This window comes from Pelmatolapia mariae, linkage group LG16_19, assembly GCF_036321145.2.
Source record: "Pelmatolapia mariae isolate MD_Pm_ZW linkage group LG16_19, Pm_UMD_F_2, whole genome shotgun sequence".
Lineage (NCBI taxonomy): Eukaryota > Metazoa > Chordata > Actinopteri > Cichliformes > Cichlidae > Pelmatolapia > Pelmatolapia mariae.
The window spans coordinates 39,535,919-39,548,036 of NC_086241.1; positions in this window are offsets into that span (position 1 = coordinate 39,535,919).

Consider the following 12,118-nt stretch of genomic DNA (forward strand, 5'->3'; position numbering starts at 1 on the left):
GCCTCTCAAATCTACGTCTCCACAAGATTGCTTCCAATAAAGTGGAAGTGGTGAGTGCATTCCCCCCTGAGGATAGGGCCAAAGATATCAAAGATCTCCATTTAACAGCAGATGAGCTTCCAGTCCAATGCAGCTTGGGGGTAAGTTGGAACCCCACAACAGACACGTTCATATTCCATGTTCCACAAGAGCAAAAAAAGTTTTCTCTCAACAGTGAACAGCTTATTCGACCCTCTTGGTTTGCTTGCACCCGTAACCATCAAAGGCAGGCTTCTTCTCAGGGAGCTCTCCAGCAGCGCCCTTGAGTGGGACAGTTCCTTATCCCAAGACATGTACGATGGCTGGAGAAGGTGGCATGACTCGCTGCGAAGTCTAACAAATCTACACATTCCCCGCCCCTACGTCACGTTCTCCATCTCACAAGCTACCTTCATTGAACTTTGTGTGTTCTCAGACACTTCGATGAAAGCCATCGCTGCGGTAGCTTACCTGAAGGTCACACATGAAGATAGGCACAGTGAGGTCGGATTCGTTATGGGTAAGGCCAAACTAGCTCCTGTACCAGAACCGACCATTCCTCGATTAGAGCTGTGCGCTGCAGTGCTTGCTGTGGAGATGTCAGAGCTTCTCACGAAAGAACTAAACGTAAAGATTGACAAGACAACATTCTACACTGACAGTAAAGTGGTGTTAGGATACATTAACAATCAAAGCAGAAGATTCTATGTATATGTGAACAATCGTGTACAGAGAATCAAGCAGTCTCCCCTACCAGATCAATGGAGATACGTCCCATCAGAGCACAATCCTGCTGATCATGGCTCTCGGTCTGCACCAGCATAAAAACTCTCTGGTACTTCATGGTTGTACGGCCCGGCATTTCTTCTCAATCACGAGACTCTCTCCCCAGAAAAGGGCCCATTTGAACTTGTCGATCCAGAGTCGGACATTGAAATTCGACATAACTTCAATGTGCTTGTGACCACAACTGCTCCAGGTGCCTTGGGTTCATCATGCTTTGAAAGATTCTCAAAATGGACTTCCCTTGTCCAAGCAGTGGCCTACCTTCGTCACATCTCCCACAGTCTAAAGTCTAACTCTAAAGATGGTAGCGCCTGTAGCGGCTGGCATCTTTGTAAGGCTAGTCTTACAGATGAAACCTTATCTCAAGTAGAGCACACAATCATCAGATGTGTCCAGCATGAAGTCTATGCAGAAGAAATAAAATGCATCATGGCAAAACGAGACTTACCACGCAACAGTGCTCTTCACAAAGTTCATCCCATCATCGACGGCAAAAACTTACTGTGAGTAGGAGGCTGACTTGAAGAGTCTGGCTTGCCGAGTCATCAAGCTAACCCTCTTCTGATACCAGGGAAGCATCACATTGCAACACTGCTCATTCGGCATCACCATGAAGCCACCCAGCACCAAGGAAGACACTTCACTGAGGGGGCTGTGAGAGCAAGTGGCTTATGGGTAGTTGGTTCTAAGAGGTCTATCAGCAGTGTAATCCACAAATGTGTCATCTGCAGAAAGCTTTGAGGTAGAACAGAGCAGCAAATAATGTCTGACTTACCTGCCGAACGCCTACAGACTGATCCCCCATTTTCTTACGTTGGCCTCGATGTATTTGGACCGTGGGAGGTTTCAACACGCTGCCCCAAAGGTGGTCAAGCAAACAGTAAGAGATGGGCAGTCTTGTTCACTTGCATGTCTACACGGGCTGTTCATATTGAAGTGATTGAAACTCTCAGCTCTTCCAGTTTCATCAATGCTCTTCGCAGGTTCTTTGCGATCAGAGGCCCCGCCAAACAGTTGAGGTCAGATTGCGGAACCAATTTCATTGGTGCCTCCAAGGACCTAAAGTTGCATCCCCCAAAACCTGGTGAGACAAGTGTGGGTGACTACCTACGCAAGCAGAGGTGTCCCTGGGTGTTTAATGCTCCTCACTCATCTCACATCGGTGGCGCCTGGGAGCGTATGATAGGCATCTCACGACGCATCCTAGACTCAATGCTCCTACAAGCAGGAAACCCTACTCTAACTCACGAGGTCCTGACAGCGTTAATGGCTGAAGTCACGGCTGTTATCAATGCAAGGCCCTTGGTACCTGTTTCCACAGATCCAGATGCTCCCTTAATCCTGACCCCCTCAGCTCTGCTCACCCAGAAGTTCGATCCGATCCCAACTCCACCTGGGGATTTCACCAAGGCCAACATGTATACACACCTATGGAAGAGAGTTCAAGCCCTGGCCGACACATTCTGGGCCAGGTGGCAGAAGGAGTACCTCCACATGCTCCAAGGTCGTCAGAAATGGCAGCGCAGCAAACCAAACTTGAAGAAAGGAGACGTTGTTCTTCTGAAGGACAAGCAACTAAAAAGAAATGAGTGGCCTATGGGTGTCATTGTGAAGACACTTCCAAGAGGAGATGGAGTTGTCAGAAAGATGGAAGTGAAGGTGACACGTGACAAGATTGCGAAGACATTCTGTAGACCCATTTCGGACTGTATCCTTCTTCTGAGAGATTGTTCTAATATGTAAATAGGGTCTAGTGGCATTCTTAAAATAATGCCAGGCGGGGAGTGTACTGGAGCTGTTTTTAATGTTCTTTCTCCAGGCCTATAGGGGGCGCAGGTTTGCACAATTTGCTACATTGAGCTAATTAGTTACTAGAAGAAGTGTGATAGGAAGTGTTTGCTCATGGGTGAAGCAAGACATGGTGTGTTCCTTCCGATCCAAAGCCATCCACTCCGTTAAATCCCTTTGAGTGGCAATATGAGTAAGTTTCTTAATTGTGTTTACCTTTCAGACAGGTTATATGATATTATTGAAGTGATTTGGAAATGTTTGATGTGTTTTATATGTCCACATAAGTCCAATCCAAGCTAATGGTTATGTGACATTTCTGTATTTTGTATCATTTCAGTTTCACACTTTTTTGCATTAAATCCTGTCCAAATACAACACGTGCCTGTTCCTTGGAGGAAGTGATGCAAGAGAGAGTTTAACTGGTTGTGAATTTCAATATAGGACACGAGGTCACATTGGATGCAACAGTACATGCAAAGTAAAACTTTTAAACATCATAAAAGTTAACATGTCTTGTAATATTTAATACAATGTTCAGTCAGTCTTGCAAGGTTCAACAAACTTGAAACTTTTCTTTGATATTGTTGAACTGACATCTTCAAGCTGCTTGATTTGCTAACCTGGAAGGAAGGAAGCCCAAGAAATCAAATATCTAAGTGTAATATCGGACTAATCAAAGTACCAAGCTTCCAAGTCAAACAATGCACAGATACTACAGATACATGGCCTTGTGTTGTGTAGTGATAGCCAAAGGGGCCAGAACAGTATGTCAATAAATAAAACAAATATATCTTATTTTTTTCAGCTGCACCCTTTAGAGCTCAAAGCTGTGGGTCACCTGCTGTCATGTCACTCTATCCTCAGTGGAGATGACTGTTGCTTGATCTTCTTGACCCTCCCCATTTATCTGTCCGTGGAACCTGCACTAGGAGTACACTGACTTGCGGCCTATATATGAATACATACACTAAGACTAGTTTATATATGTATAACATACACAAATCAAATACGATCAGAGAGCATCCTGAGCTAGCATGTGTTGTAGCACAAACGAGTTCTGCCCTTTTTCTGCCCTCCAATCCAGAGTGGAGGGCAGCGGGGCACGAAATAAACAGATTTGAAAAAGCAATCAACAGTCCCCCTCAACACCCCTTGAGCTGATTTGCATCTGATCTCGAGATCATGTTTTATTTATCAGTAATCACAACCAATCAGAGAAGAAATTAATCAATGAAGGCGCAAGGCAGAAGCGATATCCACCATCTGGGGGTTGCACTGGTTCCTCCACCCCCTGAAAAGCACACACACGGGCATGTCCAACAAATAGATGCACCCAAGTATGCACATGCACACATGAACAGGGAGTAGAAAATTCAGACAGGATGTGAGAAAAAAAAAATTCACACACGCACGGACACACACAGCATCGCATTCACACACACATGGAAGTCCCCTTTTCACTGGCTTGTCATAGGCCCATATTTAGGTGACTGATATTTTTCTCTCCCCCTACCAATGAGCTCCAAGCAAGTCCATATGGCCTGGATCAAAGGTGTCGCTGGGTGCATGCTTCTGCTTTATTGCCAGCCGCTGCTGTTAATTAGGAAACAAGATCACAGGCAGTATTAAAATCCAATTAAATTGATATGAACAGATTGGCAAGTGATGTTCGCTAATGTATAATTGAGCACCATGCAAATTTCTCTGGCTGCCTTTTGTTTTGCCGTGTCTCTGCCTGGATCTCACTGGCCCACAATGAGCAGCCAAGCTTGAAACTTTTCCTCTTTCTGTTGTCACCAGTAGAGATATAAACAAGTTAATGTGCTGAAGTGGGGGTATTGCTTTCATCGGTTAAAGCAATTTCCTTTCCATCATGCATGAGGGGGTGTGGAAGTTCAAGGGATAGCAGTGGGGCACACTGTCTCAAAGAACATTAATCTGGCCCGTGTGGATATACACATTTGAGAATGTGTGTTTTGAAAGCTCCCACAAATAATTATTTTGGAATAGGTTTACATATGTTCTGCCTGTACATCCAACACAATGTGTTTTTTCATCTTGGCAAAATTCCACATACAAATATACAATCTTGTAATGGATGCTGCTTTGTAAAAACTGTATTACAGTTGACTATGAGCACTTTGGGTAGTTTTACTGGATAATTACACTATGGTCAGTATGCTGGGTACAGCTGAAGACATAAGCCTGGATTATTACCTCTCGACCCTTTAGCATCTACCCTAGATATAAGCTAAGGTTTACCCCAAACAAGCAAGTCACACTATGGACATTGGTACTCTTTAAGTAGTTCTTCTGATAGCATTTCCACATGTAAATAAAAATTCAATTTTATGTAGTAGATGTGGCCTTTATACTGAACAGTTAACATTTAACAGTATTTAAATGGATGCTACATATCTTTTTTAGTAAGATGCATCAAACTCACATCCTCCAAGTACGTCACATCACAGATATGTGCAGCGAGGCTCGTAGTAGCGCAACAAAAGAACCAGAGTACTGACGTGTATAGCAAACAAAGGAAGAACAAACTGAATTTCTTAAAGAATGTCTGAATTCAGCACTGATCTCATCAACCTCCTCTAACATGGTAGGTCAGTCAGGTTATGGGATTGAACACATTAAGGATTAAGGATTAAAAAGTCGATTATAAAGGTCCCCCCATGCTAGGATTTGATTTGGATGTGACATATTCATACGTGAGTATGTGACTGGTCAGAATGGTTAAGAGATGGATTTTTCTCTGAGCTTTAAGCTGGTCCGATGGTGGACTGGAAGGCTTTAACAATGTGAGATTAGTCCTGTTGGAATGATGAATAGCGTGAATGGTGATGATCATGCCACTTGCTCCTGTTCCCATTATTAATATTTTTTTTTTGACATTTCACATAGTTATAAAATCAAACTGATACTTATGTTCCATGACTTCTTGAATGTATCCAGTTATTGTGTTATGTAAAGCAGGTTCTGGGGAATTTAGAGATTCCTCAGACTCATCAGTAGCTTTTGTTACCTGTTGGCTGCTGGGATGGGGTCAACATACACTCAGCTTTAACATCACTCTGGGTTTGTCGCTAGCTTTGTGTTAGGATGCTATCCCACTTTTTATTTGCTTACCCCTTAATTTGAATACTTTCCAGCACTTCCTCCTTCCACCACCCATTTTTCTTGTCTTCTTCAACCCTTCCAGAGGATGCACTAAACACATTCGTAGCCGTTTTCTTCAGTCCTCATCTGGTAACTCTTCCCTACCACCTAGAAGTCTGTGCAAGTCTTCCTTCTTCAACTTCCATCTTTTTCCACCCTGCTTTTGCCTTCACTCTCTTTCACATCTTTTTTTTCCAAAGCCATCCTGATACTGCTGCGATACATTCTCCCCTACCTTGAAGTCTACTATCTCTTTCAGATTGCACCTTCTGCATACTGTAAGACATAGTTTCATGCCTCTATCGAGAGGTGATGGTGTCAAACGTTTTTGTGAAATGACACATAAGTTGCGTACAAATACTTCTTGAAGTTTATTTCATACCAACATAAAATATATAATGTGGTCTTTGTTCAGTTTGCAGTGATGTCTTAATCATTATCTAGGACATGCTGCAAGGCTCTTGACCTTGAGTTAAGTGCAGGTCAGCAAGCTATATGTGGTCCTTTACTAAAACAGCTTTACATTTAACAGTCACTGACTAAACTCTGATGTTAAAGTCTACTTTCAGCACCTTCAAATCTTTGCCATTCACCACTCACTAAAGGCTGATGGGGAGATGTTTATATGTCATGTAAACTCCTCACTTGCACACATTCAAGTCAGACTATTATCACAGGTTTATGTGTATGCATAACTTCATAAGGATTCCTGAGTATGTTTGTGTACTACACGCATGTGCATGTCTGTGTGTGTCTGTGAGAGAGTGAGTCTGTGGGTGGTGTCGCATGGTGAGCTTTAAGTGTGTCAGTGGGGTGCATGGCAGATAAAACAGTCCGACTTCATCATTACACACCAGATTCCCTTTTCAGAAGACACCAGGCTTCCCTATGAATATTTCATTCTGTGATATCTGGGCCAATTAGGTGTTCATACACACCCACACCTTACACTCATCTGCCTTATTTAGGACACACACGCTCAGACTCGAACACCATCTTTATTTTTCTGCTCAACAATAGTCTCTGTTCTCTTCTTTTGTTTCAGCGTGAACATTAAAGATGCTCACACACGCGCGCACACACACACACACGCGCACACACACGATTAATTAATGTGTTTCAGACTTTGCCGTACAAATATATTTCTGACCAAATGACACTGAGAAATAAACTGCTTGAAAAGAATCATATAGGAATAATAATAATATAGCACATCTGGATATACAATGTATTTCAAACAATCACAAATTTTAAAGATTTGATTTGATATTCAGTTTCATCAGCTCTGATAGGCTGAGAGTTATTAAGTTAGTTCATGTTTTTTTTAAGTTAAAATAGTCTATGACATGATTCAGCTGAAATACACGAGCCTGTTCATGTGCAGCAAAATTTACTGATTTTGTTATAGTATATCCTTTAAATCAAATTGTTCTTGTAGGAGTTAGTTCTCAAATATACAGCTGACCTGACCTGATGAACCAAGATCCATCCTATAACTTTACTGTCGAGGCTCCTTCTCACGGTCTTGTTTTAACTAACTGTGGCAAACTTACTGTTCATTTTAATCATTGTTTTTCACATAATGGGGAAAGTTGTGAATCTTTTATTTAAACATATTTTCAACAAGCATGTACAACACTGTCATCAGCTGGTTGTATTTCATAAATACAATAAGCAACAATGCATTCTGAGATCCTGTGGAAGTTTATTTGACATAGACTGATCAAATGTAGACATCAAATGGATTGTGGGATTTCTAATGCCTGTGAGAACGTTCAGGCCAGTTTCTATTTACAAGTTCTTGGGAAAGTTCATTGGTAAGCTCCAATCACACATGAGAAGGAGCACAGCCTCCTCCACAGATTCCTCTCACAGGAGAACATGGCAAGGCTTCTGCACAGAGAAGAGGAAGAGGTAAGTGCTCAGCCAGGCAGACAGGTAACAGACTTATTAACTGGAGATGGTCTCACTAACATAGTTAGGTTAACACTCATTTGCTAGTCGGGCTAGTTTGCTTCAGGAGGGCTGCTTAGGGTTAGTTTACTTTCAGTTTCAATTCAAGTTCATTCGTTTATAAAGCACCAAAGCACAACAAGAGTCAAAGTGATTTACCTTTTAAGGTAAAGACACTGCAATAATACCGAGAAAAGCCCAACATTTAGACGACTGCCTATGAGCAACCACTTGGCAACAGTGGGAAGGAAAAACTCCCTTTTAACAGGAAGAAACCTTCGGCAGAACCAGGCTCAGGGAGGGGCGGGGCCATCTGTCAGGAATGGCTGAGAGGAGAGAGATGGGACAAAAAGACACTGTGGAAGAAAGCCAGCAATTAATCGAACCCACAGAGTTAGAGCTCATGGCTGTCAGAGGGATCCAGGAGTTTGTCAGTCAGAGCAATGTTTATCTTATGTTCTTGTTCACATATTGAACAGTAATAGCATTGTTATTATCTTCATATTACATTTTATTCCACTATGATGTAGTTATATGTTGGTATCTCCACTCATAACTGACATACATATATGACATGCAAGAGCATGTGCACACACACACACACACACACACACACACACACAGACACACACACACACACACACACACACACACACACGCAGTCCCGGTGCTTCTGCCTCCCATGAATGTGCATGTGTGAGGCGCTGGCACACTGATTAATCATCATCTCAAAATGAGAGGAAACAGAAGGAGAGTGTTTCTGTGTGTTAGTCTGAATTTTAAATCTCCTGCCTAACTTTTACTTTATCTTACTGTTTGTGGGTGAGTCTTCACTGCACGGGGAGGGGCTGGTGATGGGTGGAGGAGAGACAGGTGAGCTATTTTCTTCATAAAAAGACATCAAGAGGTTGTAACTGAACACTGTGGACTGTTATGGACTGTTTCTTAAATATATGTTAGCTGTCCAACTGATATCTGTCCACTTCAGATCACTGATTGCAGCAGTCTTAGTGCTGTAGTGTCCTCCCTTTATCCAGGAGTGAGATCTAACCCCAGGTGGGGTTTTTCTCCTCCTTAGAGCCAGCCTCAGTGAGCCTGCTGTGTTTCAGCTACACGGTATATATCAAGCAGAGTGTTTAGTTCATTTAAACCTTTTTTTTTTAAATCCCTGGAGCGCTACTTACTTCATGCTTTTGCAGACGTTATCAGGTACATATTTGCCACCATAGCATCTGTCTTTGATGTATTTGCAGATAATCATCTCATATTAAAGCAGTAATCCGAAACTGTAGCTTGCTTCTTTAAAAAAAATGTCAGGTGTCCTGCGACTGTGGATGAAACATTAAGCTAGAGGACATGTTTCACCAGCTACAGGCTGAGTCATCTGTTCACCTTGTATTCTTCTGATTTGGTTTGTTTGGGGGGGTACGTGTGACCAGCATTCTTTAAAGGTCGATGTACACCATAGTTAGCTAATGTCCTTTTTCTGTTTGAGCTGGTAAAACATAGCTCAGTGAAACACAAGAAAAAAACAGACAAAAATGACGGGACAAAGAGCAACATGGTTTTGTTTATGCTGTGAAGTTTGTGTCACTCGTACTCTGTTTTATTTACATTTGTGGACATGTGTGTGTGACCTTCCCCAATCCTCCTTTTCAGTAGAGCTAATAAAGTATGAAAACACACTTTCTGTTTATTCATATTCCAACAAATACATCAGAGAGAAACTTGGGGTTCAGTATTGTGTCCAAGGATTCTTGGGCATGCCGACTGGAGCAGCCGAGGATCAAACTACCGATGATAATTTATGCCTTGAAGATGCCTTCACTCCCAACCGAATCAGCAGAGTTTAAATATCAGAACACAGAGCTGTGATTAGTATCTTAAGGAGCTCAGAAACCCCAGGTGGTCGCAATAAACAGGGAAGATTAACCCACTATGAATATTAGCATTTTAGCTGAACTAGAAACCTGCTGCCTGTCAATAGAGGCAGACAGCATGGACACCCAGGAAGCAGAGCCCATAGTACCACAACAAACAGACTCAAACTCCAGGGAGGATCCCAGCCAGAAGAATCTGGATGCACTATCCCATGTGTAAGGTGCCCATCCTGACCCAGAGAGCAGGAGAGACCCATCCACTTTCACCCCCTTCAACAAACAATGCTTGGGTCACATCGTTTGTTGCAATCTGATCCCTCCCTGACCAGTGCCATGAGACAACGCAGCAGATGCAAATATGTAGCCCACTCATAGCCACCACGGCACGTACACCCCCACAGCAAGCCACTCCCCTATGGAGACACCAGTAGGAGTCCACTGGGCCTGGACCCCTTCCCCCAGAACCACAGGACCAGACCCCATAAGTGATCGGACAAGAAGAGAGAGACAGTAGGAACAAAGGAGGGAGACATGGAACAAGTTGGATGTCAGCTTTCTGGACCAGCAGCAGCATCTGCTTGACAAAATTCAGGCTATTTATAATAGATGCCGTCCTGCTCACAAAGGTTCCCCCGATTCAGTTGCCGGGCCTCCTCCTCCTTTTGGGGCTGGAGCTTCTGTGCCAACAGCCACACAGGCAGCTTTACACACAGTGGTGTTCCCATTTGTGGAGGCATTTAATTGAATCCATCCATCCATCCATTTTCTGCCTATCTGGGTTCTTATCACGGGGGAAGAGACACCCAAACCTCCCTCTCACTGAACTATTCCCAGACCAGCCCAATCAATATTTGGGGGGAGCTAGCCAGGGGAATCCTAGAACTGTGGTTGTGTTAAGTGAGTGAAAAACAAAGAAGAGAATGAATTTGTGCTGGCTGCTTTTCAAAACAAGCTTAAGCAGTTTGGTTTTGTGTGTAATGGAGGTGAGGGACTGGCCATTAAGCGCCGTGACTGGCAGAGGGGATTGTAACTGATCATTAATGAGTGTTTGTTCTCCACCAGAATCGAAGAATGCAGAAAAAGAGTGAGAACTAAAGTCTCCACTAACAGAAGCCGGCAACAGCATGTGGGTGTTTAAGGCTCATGAGTGGCACCACCCACCAGTGTCCCCGTGGCTACTGGCAAGTGCTGGCTTTTGGGTGCACGGGACAGGATAGTAGGGAATGGCCACCAGTAAATACACAGCCGTGATTCAATCCTCCACTGCTGCCCATCTGGTGTTAATCTTGCACGGCCTAGCTGCATCGGCATGGAAGCGCAGAAGTAGAGGCAAACACTAGAGAGACCTAAACATTACCATGAAGGCTGCAATAACAATCTGGCGAAGAACTGCTGCTCTGGCTGCTTCTTAAATAAGCTGCTAAAATCAGGGACATGAGACACAGCTGAGCAAAACAAACCTCGGCTGCCATGGCTCCATCCGAGCATACCTGCTCACAGAAAGCCCCCCCCCCCAAAAAAAAAAAAAAAAAAAAAAAAAAACGTCCAGACTCTCACCCCCCCCAAGCTACCCTAAAAACACTGTTTTTGCAGAAATGTTCATGGACAAATTCTTTATTGTTCACTTCAGGTATATCATCCACAAACATCCATTTCTATTCCTCACAGAGGAAAGAATTATCCCTGTTGAGGTGTCTCAGACTGGTCACTAATTGCAAAAGTAAAAGTTGTACAGTGCATGACTGTTTCTCTGTGCTACACTGTCAGATGTGTCGTTTTATGAGTCGATACCTCAGCGAGCTATGTAAGTGATTCTTTTATGCTTTCATTTTGATTTTTTAGAGTTCAAAACAGGGAGGACATCAGACTAGAATGTAAAACCAAAAACCAGCTCTGCAAGCAGATTTCCCAGCAGGCAATGAGCACTTCCACTCTTCCACCAAAATTACACCTTTATCCAGTCTCCTCCACCTGCATCACTCTTATCTGCTTGCTTTATATCTCTAAATCCCTTTTTATTGGGATTTATCAAGGCTTTTATCACTTTTCATATAAAAGGATGGGGAGTATTTCCCCTCCTTTTTGCAATGTTGCCCATTTATGGCACAGAATTGGCGTAATTTCCGATCCCTCTACTATTCTTTCTGACAGTCACATTAGCATGTCATTACTGGGGCTTTCTCTACCCTCCCAGTGGAGCTGGAGCTCCGAGGACCATGCACTAGAGCGACAAAGGGCACCAGCTGCACCCACTTTTCCCCATCCATCCTTTTATCCCTCTCTCTCCGCTCAACCCTCTTTTTCTCTTCACTACATGCTTGGCCTGACTTGGAGACACCCTGACATTCTCAGTAGGTTTTGACTTGGACGCCAGCCGAGACTTTAGCAATATGGCATTTGATAAAGATTTTTTTTTGGTAAATATCCAAGTCTTTTTACTTTTCGGTTTTGTATAGGACATGCGATGTCAACAATATATGTGATTGGACTCATTCAGCTTTTAGAGTAAGAGGTATTTAATTGCT